Here is a 16643-nt window from a genome sequence, read left to right on the forward strand (position 1 = left end):
CAAGCTATGCATATTTCACTTTGATGAAAAAAATTGGTAGAGTTCATACATTGCCCATCATTTTGCCCTATGTGCATATATATATGTGTCCTAGGAAGATTGAATTGCTCTTGACCAAGTAGATAGTAGCACACACCCTAGTTGCATTCATATAGGTAGGTTGCATCCCATGAGTCTCACTCTCTTGTGATCCTTTGGTCTTTTGCTTTCCTTTAGCATGAAGACATGCTATACTTTAAGTGTGGGGAGGTTGATAAACCCTGTTTTTAGGGTTTATCATGTGTAAATTTTAAGGGTTTTATCAATGATCTTCCACACTTATTCATATAAAACTGCATGATTTTGTGTTCCTCTCCCTACTTTGCCTCATAGATGAAAACATGCTTCTTTTACATCAAAAATTGATATATTGTAATCCTCCTCTATTACCATTCGATGCCTTGATCCGTTTGTTAAGTGGTTTTAGAAGTTATAGGGCAAAAATGGCTAAGAGGAGTGAAGGAAGCATGCATGAATGGAAGAAGCATGGAATAAAGTAGAATTTTGGAATTTGGGCATGGGTGCGCGTGCGCACTATGCGCGTAAGCACGGATGTGCACCCCCAGAGCCAGCTCAGTAGAGCCGAACGAGAAGCCGGCGCGCTTATATGGCTGGGCCATATTTCCTATGACACGCGCGCGCACCAGACGCCTGCGTGTAGGTCGCGAAAAATCCCAGGGGCGCGTACGTGTACTGTGCGCGTACGCGCCGATGTGCGCACGTGATTTTTTAAAAGGAAAACGTCACCAGCGATTTCAGGGAGTCCCAGACCCAGTTTTGGAGCAGAATTTTGGAGGGAAAAGCTTAAGAAGACCAAGGATTAGGGGGGTTAGGACAATGAGTGATATTTCTAGATATTTTGGGTAGTTAGTTACATTTTTGTTTTTAGAGAGAGAACTCCAACTTCTCTCTAGGATTTCACTTTCTCCATTGCAATTCTCCTTTGATTTCTTGGTGAGATCCATTGCTAATTCACTTTTACTTTGATACAAGTTGTAGATCTACTCTTCTTCTACTCTCAATTAATGCTCTTTTGATTCAATCTCTTAGATCTAGATTTGTGACTTTGCTACCTTGAATTGTAATTAATGAATTGAGGAATTTCATTTAATTGCTTGATTGTTGATGATTGTTTGGATTAGATAGCTTTAATTCAATTTTCTTCTCTCAATTACATCATGTCTTCTATGATTGCCTACCAATTGTTTATGATAATGACAACCCTAGCTATGGAGTAGATTTCTCTCCCTTGGCTTAGGGGTTGAGTTATTAGAGACACTTGAGTAGTGAATATCAATTGTTGACTAGGAATTGAGAATTGCTAATTGACTTGGAGTGCACTAAAGCTAGACTTCCCTAGGGTGAGACTAGGACTTGTGACTCAAGTTAGTTACTCTCACTTGACTTTCCTCCATTATTAAGGGGTTAACTAAGTGAAGCAATACTCAACTCTTACCACAATTGAAGGAAACTATAATGATGAAACTTCCAATAATTACCCTTAGCCAAGGCTTCTATCTCAATTAATCGTTGTTTACTTTTGTTAGCTTGAATTCTCGCACCAACTCTCAAAACCACAAAAGACTTCCTAATCAATGATGTGCATTCTAAGGCAATTCCTAGGGAGAACGACTCGGGATCAATACTCTCGGTCATAGATTTTAGAATTGTTTGATGCGATGTTTGCGTGTTGGCTAGACTATACTCACGATTGGATTCATTGCTAATTTCTAACCGGCATACGAATATTTTGGTTCATCAATGTGTTATGGTGAAGTTGTTTTAAGGGGTATGGGATGAGTTTTATGGGTAGTGAAATGAGTTGTATGGGTCTTGAATGGAGTTTTATGTTGAGGTATATTCAAGTGATAGAGAATTCTGACATGAGAAATCAGGAGGTGGGGTTTCACTTAATTCAGGAGTCTCTTTATTTTGCTCTTTCACCTCCTCCCTTGCATTCAACATTTGGTCTACCAGCACTTTCATGTTTTTGAGGGAGTTCTCTTTTTCATTCCAGGATCTCTGTGCCTCCTCCTTATATTTTTCAAGCATGGTCTCAAGCTTTGAGAGGCTTTGGTTCATGGAAGTTTGTGTGGGTGGTAAGTTTTGAAAGGGCTTTCTGTTGAAGCATGGTCAAGTGATGATATCTCTAGATGAATATCATTTGGAGCATTAGAATTTCCTTCTCAGCCATAGTTTGTGTTAGTGTCATAATAGTATGAGTCACTTTATGGCTCTGGGAGGTGTTCTTGCTCTTTCAATTCTTGGTGATACTCCCAACCACCATTAGAATAATGACTTGCATCATTTTGTGGTGGAGGGAAATATCTCATATGATTCTCTAGCTCATATTGTGTCTCTGAAGCAAATCTCCATGGATTGGAGTGCTCAGAATCTGTAATTTGTTGGTGATATTCCCAGCCATCATTAGAAATTGATGATGGTGAGTAATATCCCAAAAAATTTGTTTGATCATAAGATGAGTTGAACTCCATTTGAATTTTGTAAAACACAACACCAAGGAAAATTGAAATTCATGTCTCAGAGAAGAATTTCTTAGTGAGGCAATAACTCAAACACCTTGGTTTCAATCTAAAACAGAAAACAAAAACAAAGAAAATGCTTGATCTAGACTTCTCACCCACTTAATCATTGTTGATCTAAATCAATCCCCGGCAACGGCGCCAAAAACTTGATGGGTGGAAATCGGATTCCACACCAAAAACTCACCGGCAAGTGTACCCGGTTGCATCAAATAGTAAAACTCACTTAGAGTGAGGTCGATCCCACAGGGATTGATGGATCAAGCAACTTTAGTGAGTGATTAGTCTAGTCAAGCTAACATTAGTGAATTGAATGAAAAGTAACCAGCAGAATGTAAATTGCAAGGAATTTAAATGTGCAGAAAGTAAATTGGACAAAAACTTAAAGAGCAAGAAATGTAAATTGCAATAAATGTAAAGGGGATTGGGTGCTGGAAATTAAAGAGGCAGTAAATTAAAGCTTAGAACAAGTGACAGAATCTTAAATGACAAGAAAAGTAAATTGCATCAACAGAAAAGGGAATTGAGGTGCAGGGAAATTTAAATTGCTTAGAAATGTAAATCAAGCTCACAGCAAACTCATGTAAAATTTTAGAAAGGAAAACTTGCAGAAGAATTAAAAGCAGCAAGAAGATTTAGATCAATTCTAAAACCCTTAAGAGAATCCACAATTTCAATGAAATAGCAAAAGCAGAAAGAAAGCTAAGAGCTCAATTGCTCACTCGATCAAGACAGAAACAAAATTTCAGAGGAAAGAAAATGAAGCAGAGAAGAAAAGAGAACCCAGATCTGGTTTCCAATTCTCAAATTCAAACAGGAAAATTAAAAGAGAGTTCCCTATTCTCTTCCTACTCCTACTGCTCTCTAATAGAGCCAGCCTCCTTTCTAAAATGGAACAGATGCCTTTTATAGGCTTTTACAAAATTAAAATGAAAATAAAAATAAATTACAATTAAATGAAATTCCTAATCTAACTAAAGCAACGTAGCGTTCAATTAAAAAGAGACATAGCGTTCAAAGAAGCAATGTAGCGCTCACCAAAGCCAAGGAAGCAAAGCGCAACAAGAATAGAGCGCTACGTTAACTCTTTCAACGTTTTTGGGCTTGGCACAAAGAAAAGCATGAGGAAATTGCCTCAAAATGGGAGAGCTAAGATTCGAAGAGGGTGACAAGAAGAAGCAAGGGGCGCTACGTTAAAACAACTTACTGAGCGCTATGTGAGCTTGGCACGAGACAAATTGAAGGCACACAAGGGGGCTAGTGAGCGCTGCGTTACCTCACTTAACCGAGCGCTCTACTGGAGCTAGCCCTTGGTCCAATTTCAATTAAAAAGCCATCTTGGATTCACTTCTTCACCGATTTGAAAAGCCCACCATAAGTGCAATCTGACTCAATTAATTCAAGCCCATTGAAGCCTCAAAGCAAGCAGAACTCATTGAAATCACTCAAAGGCACAAGAAATAGTTAGATTAGGAATTTCATTTAATTGTAATTTATTTTTATTTTCATTTTAATTTTGTAAAAGCCTATAAAAGGCATCTGTTCCATTTTAGAAAGGAGGCTGGCTCTATTAGAGAGCAGTAGGAGTAGGAGTAGAATAGGGAACTCTCTTTTAATTTTCCTGTTTGAATTTGAGAATTGGAAATCAGATCTGGGTTCTCTTTTCTTCTCTGCTTCATTTTTTTTCCTCTAAAATTTTGTTTCTGTCTTGATCGAGTGAGCAATTGAGCTCTTAGCTTTCTTTCTGTTTTTGCTATTTCATTGAAATTGTGGATTCTCTTAAGGGTTTCAGAATTGATCTAAATCTTCTTGCTGCTTTTAATTCTATTGCAAGTTTTCCTTTCTGAAATTTTACATGAGTTTGCTGTGAGCTTGATTTACATTTCTAAGCAATTTAAATTTCCCTGCACCTCAATTCCCTTTTCTGTTGATGCAATTTACTTTTCTTGTCATTTAAGATTCTGTCACTTGTTCTAAGCTTTAATTTACTGCCTCTTTAATTTCCAGTACCCAATCCCCTTTACATTTATTGCAATTTACATTTCTTGCTCTTTAAGTTTCTGTCCAATTTACTTTCTGCACATTTAAATTCCTTGCAATTTACATTCTGCTAGTTACTTTTCATCTAAAATACCAACCTCTATTTTTACCACATTTTCCAACTCAAACAAACACTCCAAGTTTTGAACAACACCAAAACATACCAAACCACATATTATTATTTTACATTCATATCATACACTCCCATACACAATTTCACCAATTCCATCCCCAACCATTCACATTCAACACCACATTTATACTCAATCATCAATATATCATTGTTATTCATAATAATCATTATTTCATCAACCATCCACCACATTCATATAACAACAACATACCTAATACCCACCTCAAACAACACATAATTCAATAATCAAAACTACCACATGTACACCAACATATGATTCATCTTATCCTATGGTTGTCTAGCCTAAGTTTTCATAAGACATTATATATTACATACGAGAAACGAAAACCATACCTTGGCCGATTTCTCCCCTAAGCCAAAAATACCCAATTTGATAAGGTCACAAGCCTTCAACACCAAAATCTCAGCACCCAAGGTTCAATCAAGCTTTCAATCTCTTCAAATGAGTACCAATATCACATATACACTACTTATTTGATATCATTATATCCATACATACACACTCAATACCAAAACACATATAATCAAGGAATTCAATAGGGTTTGAGAGTTTTCACCTCACCAACAGAGAATTGGGCCTAAAAAGCTCAATAAGCTAGTTTGATCCTAAACATTAAAACCAATAAAATCTCAACATCCAATTCATAGAATTTTTGAAAATTAGGAAAGGAAGAACTGAGATTGAGATTGATACTTTCTTATCAAATTAAATATTGAGCTTTGTAGAGCTCGACGCATTAGATGCGTGGCTACAAATGGTGTAGCGATCAGAGCTTGGAGCGAGAAGTTATGTGGGATTGAATCAAATTCAAGGGTTTGTAAACTTTGGAATGTTCTTCCCCCTTCCCAAATGTTTCTTGCGTGAAATGAACATGAAGAAGAGAAGGGATGCTGAGTTTGCTTAAGTGTGGCTGGATTGGGTTGGACCTTGGCCCCAATACGGGCCCGGTTTGCCCGGGTTGGTCCGTTCGGCCCAATCTTGGGCCAAATTCTTTGAAATTAGTGTCAAAATTCTTATTTTAATTAACTCTATCTCATTAAACTGTAAAATTTATATTTCTAACTTCTTTTATTAAAATTAATTTATTGACTAAATTTTTGTTAATTTTACGGGATTTACATCCTACCCACCTAATTAAGAATTTTGCTTAAGTGTCTTCTTCAATACCAGTCCGACTCCAAGCCACTTTAACCAATGAAACTTCCTTTCTACGTAAACGCTTAATGCTAGTATCGTCGATTCTGATCGGAGCCACTTGAAGTATCAGATGTTCCTGTAATTGCACCGACTCAGGCTCCAAAACTTGACTAGCATCAGGGGTATACTTTCGAAGCTGCGACACGTGAAACACATGGTACAGGTTCGAAAGATGTGGCAGTAAGACAATTCTGTAGGCTACCGGTCCAATTCTCTTCATAATTTAAAACGGACTGATATAACGAGGGTTCAGCTTCTTAGTTTTAATAGCTCTACCCACTCCAGCCATTGGTGTTACCTTTAAGAACACATGCTCCCCTTCTTCAAACTCTAAAGGCTTTTGTCTCTGATCAACGTAGTTTTTCTAACAGCTTTGAGCAGTAAGCATTTGGCTTCAGATTTTCTTGACCTGTTTAGTGGTCTCAACTATCATTTTAGGTCCTAACAAGCTTGTTTTCCCAGTCTCATACCAGCATAGTGGAAATTGACACTTTCTCCCATACAGATCCACATACGGAGCCATTCCGATGCTCGCATGGTAACTATTATTATACGTGAATTCCACTAGCGGTATATACCGATCCCAACTCGTTGGCTAATCCAAAATACAAGACCTCAGCATATCCTCCAGGGTTTGGATTGTCCTCTCCAATTGGCCCTCAGTTTGAGGGTGGTATGTAGTACTTAGACTCAGCTAAGTTCCAAATGCCCATTGGAAATCTCCCTAGAACCTTGAAGTGAAATGTGGGTCTCTATTGGAGATGTTGGTGGTAGGCATGTCATGCAACCTCACAATTTTCTTGATGTACAAATGTGCTAGCTCTTCTAAGGTACAATTTATCCGAATGGGTAAAAAGTGAGCCGACTTTGTCAGTTGATCCACAATCACCTAAACAACATCAAACCCAGCTCGAGTTCATGGTAAACTTGACACAAAATCCATTGCGATGCTCTCTCATTTCCATTACGAAATTTCTAAAGGCTGACGGGCTCCAGATGGTTTCTACTGTTCAATCTTAACCTTCTGACAAGTTAAACACTTAGGTAGCGTTTGGTGGAGAGACAGAGACAGAAAGACTGAGACTGAGAGACAGAGACTAAGAGACAGGGATTGAAATAAATCTCAGTATTCTGTTTGGTGCAAAATGGGAGACAGGAATTGAAACAAGAATGAAACTCTAATTTAATTTGCACAAAGGGTAAAATTGGAATTAATTAATTGAAATGAAAGTATTTTAGGTATAAAATATTATTAAAGTTTCAGTCTCCATCTCTAAAAATTTCAGTCCCCTGTGTCCCTACTTTTTGGAGGTACTGAAATACTGAAATTTTAGAGACAGAGACAGAAATTTTAGTACCAGTCTCTGAACTAACAAACACGATACTGAGTCTCAGTCTCTCAGTCTCTATCTCAGTACCTCAAAACAAACGCTACCTTAGATACGTACGACGCCACATCAGTTTTTATTCCTGGCCATTAAAATATCGCTTTCAGATCATGGTACATCTTAGTACTCGCTGGGTGAATGGAGAATCCACTTTTATGTACTTCCTTCAAGATATCTTGCCGTAACTTCACCACATTCAGCATGCAAATTCTACCCTTATACCTCCATAGTCCGTCTTTATCCCACGAAACTCTCCATCCCTTTCCTTGCTCAATTGTCGGCAACACTTTCTGTAACTCCTGATCGTCTTGTTGAGCCTTTAATATTTCAAACTTAAAGTCACTTGAGATTTGCAATTGACTCAAACACAAAGTTTCGGACACTTCTCTGACACCTAAGTTCAGGTTCTCAAATGCCTTCAGCAATTCCTCTTCTCGAAGCATCATCCAAGCAGCACACAATGATTTTTGGCTTAGGGCATCTGCCAGAACATTTGCTTTTCCTCGATGGTAATTCAATTCGAAGTCATATTCCTTTAGCAGCTCCATCCACATCCTTTGACGCATATTCAATTCTTTTTTATCGAAAAGGTACTTTAACCTTTTGTGGTCCGAGAAAACCTGAAACTTGACACCATAGAGATAATGCCTCCAAACCTTTAGAGCAAACACAAGGGTAGCGAGTTCTAGATTGTGAGTTGGATAATTCATTTCATGAAGTCTTAACTGCCGTGAGGCATATGCCATGACATTACAGTGCTGCATTAGCACACACCCCAGAACCTTCAGTGATGTGTCACAATACACCTCAAAAGGTCCATTAGTCTTAGGAAACACTAACACAAGTGCAGTGGTCAACTTCTGCTTCAATGCTTGGAAACTTTCCTCACATTCAAAGGTCCAAACAAACGGTGCATCTTTCCTAGTCATCTTAGTTAAGGGCAAAGCGAGTTGTGAAAAATCTTTGATGAACCTTCGATAATAACTCGCTAAACCGAGAAAGCTCCTAATCTCTGTTACAGAAGTTAGTCACTCCCAGTCCATTACCGTCTCAACTTTAGCAGGATCCACAACAATCCCTTATTGGCTTACCACATGACCAAGAAACTTCATCTCACTCTTCCAAAATTCGCATTTGGATAGCTTGGCATACAATTTCCTTTCCTTTAAGATGTGTAACAGTCCGCAAGTGATCCACATGTTCTTCTTCGGTTTTGGAATAGATGAGAATGTCATCAATAAAGACGACGACGGATTTGTCCAGGAAAGGATGGAAAATTCGGTTCATATAGTCCATAAACACTACCGGAGCATTAGTTAACCCGAAAGATAATACCGTATATTCATAGTGGTCATAACAAGTGATAGAAGATAAATTTCAGTTAGGAATTGGCCAAAGGATTTTCTAATTCGATGTCGCAAAGTATAGTCCCAATCAACAAATTATCCTCAATCAAAGTTTAGAAGAATGTCACAACAATCAAATTAATAACTGAGAGTAGAATCCCGGGTCGTTTTCCCTAAGACTTGCACTAGGATGCACATCATTGGCTAGGAATTTTGGGGTTTTGGATTGCTTACAGAAAAAGTAAAATGACAAGTATATAAAAGCAACAAACAACTAACAATTAAAGTAAGATAACTAGAGATATCAATCAAGCATTACCTAACTAGCAAGCTTGCATAAAGATAACTACAACTAAAAGCATATGTGAATAAGAGATATAAAATTAGAATGAGGAAACTAGGAAGTCAAAACTAGTAAAATTGAATGACAATCAACCAATATAAAAGTCTTGGCTAGGGGAGAGAGTTTGAATCCCTATCTTCATTGTCATCTTCAATTATGATGGAAATTGTCTATTGCTTTCACTTATTTATCCTCTAACAAATGAAAGAAAGTCAAGTGAATACAATTAACTTGAGTCCACAAGTCCTAGTCAAATCCTAATGAGAGACTAGATTTAGTGAAGTTCAAGCTAACTAGCAAGCTTCAATTACCAATCCACATTAGGACTTGACAATTCAAGAGTTTCCAATACTCAACCCCAAAGCCAAGAGTAAAAATCTACTCCATAGTCATAAGATGCATTTTCACAAACACCTTGGGTGCATTAAAAGAAGACATTATAAAATTGAGAAATAATTCCAAATCAAGGCTACCCACTAACAACAATAATAACAAACCAAATAACACCAATGAACATGAAAATATCTCAATATATTAATAGAAATTAACTCAAAAAAGATCCAAATTCAAAACTCAAAATGACTAAAGTTGTAAGAATGCTAAGTAAAATTAAAGAGTAGAAACTACAATTAAAGCAACAAGAACTGAAATTGAAAAAGATATAATCCAAGAATTCAAGTGAAAAATGACAAAGAACACCAAAACATAGAGAGAATTGAGAGTTTCTCTCTCTAAAATTCAAAACTATGTAAAAACTAAACTAATGGCATGTATCTCCCATCCTCCTTCACTTCCAACCTCTAATCTGCAAAATGGGCTTGAAACTGGGCCAAAAGGAGCTCAGAAATCACCCCCAGCGTGTTTCCTTTAGTGAGGCACGTGCCGCATGTCACACGTATGCGTCAGCCACGCGTACGCGTCAGTCGTCTACTGCACTTGGTCACGCGTACGCGTCGATACCAGATTCTCAATTCTTCTATTTCTTATGTTCTTTCCACTTTTGCAAGCTTCCTTTTCATCCTCTAAGTCCTTCTTGCCCTATAAACCCTGAAATCACTTAACAAATGCATCACGACATCCAATGATAATAAGAGAGGATTAAAATTTAGCATTTTTAAGGCCTAAGAAGCATGTTTTGAACCATAACACACAATTAGGAAGAAATCTTGAAAACATACAATTTACATGAATAAGTGTGACAAGAGTTGACAAAATCCACTCAATTCAATCCAAAATAAACCATAAAATTGTGGTTTATCAACGAGTTCTGAAGGCAGTTTTCTGAATGTCCTCGTCTCTCACCCTACAGTTGGTCCATCAAATCGTCGATTATTGGTAGCGGATATTTATTTTTTACAGTAACCTTGTTCATTTTTCGGTAGTCTATGCACAAATGCATACTCCCATCCTTTTTCTTTACTACTAACACTGGCGCTTCCCACAAGAAAAACTCGGCCGGATGAAAATTTTACTCATTAGTTCTTCTAGTTAAGATTTGATTTTAGTCAATTCCAATGGCAACATTCAATAAGGAGCAATTGAGATTGGCCCGGATCCATGCACCTACTCAATTGCAAACTCGATTTCTCGAGCAAGAGAAAACTCAGGGATATCCTTTGAAAACACTTCTGAGAATTCACATATGACCGAAATTTGCTCTAAGCTTTGTCCCTCACCCAACACATTTGCGGCTAACAGTATAACACCCTCACATTTGCACCCACTATAGTTTTCAATGGCAGAGTTCAGATAATAATCCTTCGCCATAACTGGCCCTTCCATCCCTTCCGACATAAAATGCAATGTCCTTTCAGAACAATTTAACAAAATGCTGTTCTTAGACAGCCAATCCAATTCCATGATGAGATCAAAATCAGTCATTGGTAGACAAATCAAATCATGGATAAAATCTCATTGTTTAACTCGAAATGAAACTTGTGGACAACCTAATCTAGTCACAATGGCTTCAGAGGTAGCATTATGCACCTTCAAATCATAACCCAACACTACCATTTTTAATCCTAACTCACTAGCCTTCTCAAATTCTATGAATGAATGTGTCGCTCCAAAATCAAATAAAGCATTTAAAATTTTACTAGCCACTTCACAGTTACCTCTAATCAATGTCTCGGATTCTTCAGCACCTGTAGCAGAAGTAGTAAAAACTTGCTCTGGTTCCTGTGCTCTCCCAACTTCATACTTTTTCTTTTCTGGACAATACCAGGCCATGTGCCCAGCTCATCCACAAAAGTAACACACTCCTGTTCTAGCTCTGCACAGGACTTTAGGATGATAACTCCCGCCCCTCTGACAACTTAGCTCATTCTGTGGCTGCTTCCCAAACCTTCTCCCTTGATTACCATTGTTATTTAGCCTTCGGAAGTTGTTCTGACCTTAATAATGCTATGGGGCAAACCCTCCACACTTAAAATTCCTACCCCTTGGTCCGAAGTTCCTCCCTTGGTTCCTCTGAAAAGGCATCCTCTGACTTTCTTTTTCCACTGCATTCTTCCTTACACACTCCTCAGCTACTCGATTCTTATTCACAAGTTCGAAAAAGACCCTAATCTTCATCGGCTCAATGGAGCTTAGAATGTCACTCCGTAGTCCTCCCTCATACTTTATACACTTCCACTCTTCAAAGTCTTCCAGCAGATTTGAAAAAACCGGGACAATTCTTCAACTCTATTGGTGTACTCCGCAACAGTCATCTGACCCTGTTACAACTGTAGTAGCTCAAGCTCTTTAGCGTTCCTAACTGAATTAGGAAAGTATTTTCTGTAGAACTTTGTTCGGAATAACTCCCAAGATATCACAGTGCCATCCAGTTGTAAAATGCATCGCATTTCCTGCTAACAGTATTGAGCATCACCTTGTAACTGGTAGGTCCCAAACTCTACTCATTGTTACTTGGGAACCTGCTGAGCTTGCAAGGCTTGCTCCATTTCTTGGAGCCAATTATTAGCCTCTGTACGGTTTGTAGTCCCCTTGAAGGTCGGAGGGTGCACCTTCAGAAAAGTACCAAGTGTCATCGGCCCCTCTTCACCGTTATTACCGTTCTCATTATTCATTTGATTCCCCAATGCTTCATGATGAGCAGATAATTTATACTCTTTTTGGCATTGTTTTTACATAGTTTTTAGTATGTTTTAGTTACCTTTTATTATATTTTTATTGGTTTTTATGCAAAAATCACATTTCTGGACTTTACTATGAGTTTGTGTGTTTTTCTGTAATTTCAGGTATTTTCTGGCTGAAATTATGGGACCTGATCAAAAGTCTGATTCAGAGGCTGAGAAAGGACTGCAGATGTTGTTGGATTCTGACCCTCCTACACGTGCAATGAATTTTCTCGAGCTACAGAAGCCCAATTGGTGCGCCCTTAATTGCGTTGGAAAGTAGACATCTTGGACTTTCCAGCGATGTATAATAGTCTATACTTTTCCCGAGATTTGACGGCCCAAACTGACGTCTAAACGCCAGCCAATGACCCTTTTCTGGCGTAAAATGCCAAAACTGGCACCAGAACTGGAGTTAAACGCCCAAACTGGCGTCCAAGCTGGCGTTTAACTCAAGAGAAGGCCTATACACGTGTAAAGCTCAATGCTCAGCCTAAGCACACACTAAGTGGTCCCTGGAAGTGGATTTCTGCACTATCTACACTTAGTTACTTATTTTCTGTAATCCTTAGTAACTAGTTTTAGTATAAATAGCACTTTTTACTATTGTATTGGGATCACTTGATCATTTTAGGGAGGCTGGTCATTCGGCCATGCCTAGACCTTTTTCTCTTATGTGTTTTCTACGGTGGAGTTTCTACACCTCATAGATTAAGGTGCGAAGCTCAGCTGTTCTTCATGAATTAATGCAAGTACTATTGTCTCTCTTTTAATTCACGCTTACTTCTTCTCCAAGATATACTCTCGTACTTAATTCAGTTAAGTCAGAATGAAAGGGTGACCCGTGACAATCACCCACTATCTTCGTTACTTGCTTAGCCAAGATCCGCGTGCCTGACAACCACAAGCGATCTACATGATGTTCAACGTAGTCATTGGATGACAGGCGAAGTATATTCTCTTGGGTCTCTAATCCACGGACCGAGTCTGTGAGATTAGAACCTTCGTGGTATAGGCTAGAACCAATTGGCAGCATTCCTGAGATTCAGAAAGTCTAAACCTTGTCTGTGGTATTCTAAGTAGGATCTGGGACGGGATGACTGTGACGAGCTTCAAACTCGCGAATGTTGGGCGAAGTGACAGTGTGCAAAAGGATAGAGAGATCCTATTCCGACACAAGTGAGAATCGACAGATGATTAGCCATGCGGTGGCTGTACCTGGTATTTTTCATCTGAGACGCAAAATCTGACAGTTGATTAGCCGTGCAGAAACCGTACTTGGACCATTTTCACTGAGAGGATCCTACAGCTTGCCATGCAAGGGAGCCCGCATGATTGGATGAAGACAATAGAAAAGCAGAGGCTTAGAAGCAACAAAGCATCTCCAAACGCTTATTTGAAATTCCCACCAATGAATTACATAAGTATCTTATTTTATTTTATGTTTTATTTATCTTTCAATTATCAAAACTCATAACCAATTGAATCCGCTTGACTAAGATTTACAGGATGACCATAGCTTGCTTCAAGCCAACAATATCTGTGGGATCGTCCCTTACTTACGTAAGGTATTACTTGGACGACCCAATGCACTTGTTGGTTAGTTGTACCGGAGTTGTGAAAAGTGTGATCACAATTACGTGCACCAAGTTTTTGGCACCGTTGCCGGGGATTGTTCGAGTTTGGACAACTGACGGTTCATCTTGTTGCTTAGATTGGGTAATTTTATTTTATGATTAAGCTTTTTATTTTTATTTTCGAAAAAACAAAAAAAAATTAGTTTTCGAAAAATTCATAAAAATTTTTATGAATGAATTCTAGAGCTTCATGAGATATGTTGAAGCCTGGATGGCTGTTAAGCCATGTCTAATCTTTTGGACTGAGGTTTCCACTTTCCATTGTAGAAAGGACATGTCTGTATTTGTTATGCTAAAGCTTGGCTAGCCATTTGGCCATGTCTAATTCTTTTGGACCGAAGCGTTATACTAACATTGCATGAATCCTGGAATTCTTATTAAAAATTTTAAATTTCTTATTTCTCTTTTTCTAAAATAAATTTTCGAAAAAAATACAAAAAAAAATTAATAAAATCATAAAAACCAAAAAAATTTTATGTTTCTTGTTTGAGTCTTGTGTCAAATTTTAAGTTTGGCGTCAATTGCATGTTTTTATTTTTTCTTAAATTTTCGAAAATTCATCATATGTTTTTTTCTTGATCTTCAAGTTGTTCTTGATGATCTTCCTTGTTTGATCTTTAATTTTTCTTGTTGTTTTTCTATGCATTTTCGAATTCATAGAGTCTAAACATTAAAAATTTTTAAGTTTGGTGTCTTCATGTGTTTCTTTTCTTAAAAATTTTCAAAAATATGTTCTTGATGTTCATCATGATCTTCAAAGTGTTCTTGGTGTTCATTCTTACATTCAAAGTGTTCTTGCATGCATTATTTATTTGATCTTAAATTCTTACGTCTTGTGTCATTTTGTTATTTTTCTCTCTCTTCATTAATTCAAAAAATTCAAAAATAATATCTTTTTCTTATTTTACTCATAAATTTCGAAATTTTGGGTTGATTTAGTCAAAAAATTTTAAATTTAGTTGTTTCTTGTTAGTCAAGTCAAAATTTCAATTTAAAAACTTTTATCTTTAAAAATCTTTTTCAAAAATCAAATCTTTTTTATTTTTTTAATATTTTCGAATTTCTTAAATAAAATTTTCAAAATCTTTTTTCAATTTTATTTCATATTTTCAAAAACTTTACTAACAATTAATATTTTGATTCAAAAATTTTAAGTTTGTTACTTTCCTGTTAAGAAAGGATCAATCTTTAAATTTAGAATCATATCTTTTAGTTTCTTGTTAGTCAAGTCATCAACTTTAATTCTAAAAATCAAATATTTTTTATTTTTTTTAATTATTTTTCAAAATAAATCTCAAATCATATCTTTTTAAAATTTTAATTTCAAAATCTTTTTCTAACTTCTTATCTTTTCAAAATTTATTTTCAAATCTTTTTCAACTAATTACTTGACTTGTTTACTTTAATTCTAAAAAGTTTACTATTTCTTATCTTTTTCAAAACCACCTAACTACTTTTTTCTCTCATTAATTTCGAAAACTAACTAACAAATTTTTCAAAAATCTTTTTAATTAATTAATTCATTTAGTTTTCAATTTGCTTTTATTTCTTTTCTTAAATTTCGAATTCTAACTTAATTAATTAAATAAAAATAAAAATATTTTTCTTTTCCCTCTTCCTAAAATTTGAATACTCTCTCTCTCATCTCTTTCTATTTATTTATTTATTTACTAACACTTCTCTTCTACTCATAATTCGAACCCTCTCCCTCTCTCTGTGTTCGAATTCTTCTTATTCTCTCTCTACCTCATTCTTCTATTCTTCTATTCTTATACTCACATAAAGGAATCTCTATACTGTGACATAGAGGATTTTACTATTCTCTTTGTTCTCTTCTTTTTCATATGAGTATAAACAAGGATAAGGACATTCTTGTTGAAGCTGATCCTGAACTTGAAAGGACTCTGAAGAGGAAGCTAAGAGAAGCTAAAGCACAACACTCCGGAGAGGACCTTACATAAAATTTTGAAAAAGAATAAGACATGGCAGCCGAACCCAACAACAATGATGGAGATGCAAGGAAGGTACTTGGTGACTTTACTGCACCAACTTCCGACTTCTATGGAAGAAGCATCTCAATTCCTGCAATTAGAGCAAACAACTTTGAGCTTAAGCCTCAATTAGTTTCTCTAATGCAGTAGAATTGCAAGTTTCATGGACTTTCATTGGAAGATCCTCATCAGTTCTTAGCTTAATTCTTGCAAATCTGTGATACTGTTAAGACCAATGGGGTTAATCCCGAGGTCTACAGACTTCTGCTTTTTCCCTTTGCTGTAAGAGACAGAGCTAGGATATGGTTGGACTCACAACCTAAAGAAAGCCTGAACTCTTGGAAAAAGTTGGTCAATACTTTCTTGGCCAAATTCTTTCCACCTCAAAAGTTGAGCAAGCTTAGAGTGGAAGTCCAAACCTTCAGACAGAAGGAAGGTGAATCCCTCTATGAAGCTTGGGAAAGATACAAGCAATTGATTAGAAGGTGTCCTTCTGACATGCTTTCAGAATGGAGCATCTTATGTATATTCTATGATGGTCTGTCTGAATTGTCCAAGATGTCATTGGACCACTCTGCTGGTGGATCTCTTCATCTGAAAAATACCTGCAGAAGCCCAGGAACTCATTGAAATGGTTGCAAATAACCAGTTCATGTATACTTCTGAAAGAAATCCTGTGAATAATGGGATGACTCAAAAGAAAGGAGTTCTTGAGATTGATACTCTGAATCCAATATTGGCTCAGAATAAAATATTGACTCAGCAAGTCAATATGATTTCTCAGAATCTGACTGGAATACAACCTGCATCCGGCAATACTAAAGAAGCCTCCTCTGAAGGAGAAG

The 16643-nt window shown here is 36.9% G+C and overlaps 1 non-coding gene across 1 annotated transcript; it reads right to left on the reverse strand.

Annotated features, from left to right (window-relative positions):
* Positions 1 to 16194: 16194 nt before the first annotated feature.
* On the reverse strand, positions 16195 to 16302 carry LOC112774241 (small nucleolar RNA R71). The gene has a single exon (XR_003188738.1). It is a non-coding gene; the product is annotated as a small nucleolar RNA R71 (small nucleolar RNA).
* Positions 16303 to 16643: the final 341 nt, after the last annotated feature.

The sequence above is a fragment of the Arachis hypogaea genome, chromosome 18, assembly GCF_003086295.3.
Source record: "Arachis hypogaea cultivar Tifrunner chromosome 18, arahy.Tifrunner.gnm2.J5K5, whole genome shotgun sequence".
NCBI classification, from domain to species: Eukaryota; Viridiplantae; Streptophyta; class Magnoliopsida; order Fabales; family Fabaceae; genus Arachis; species Arachis hypogaea.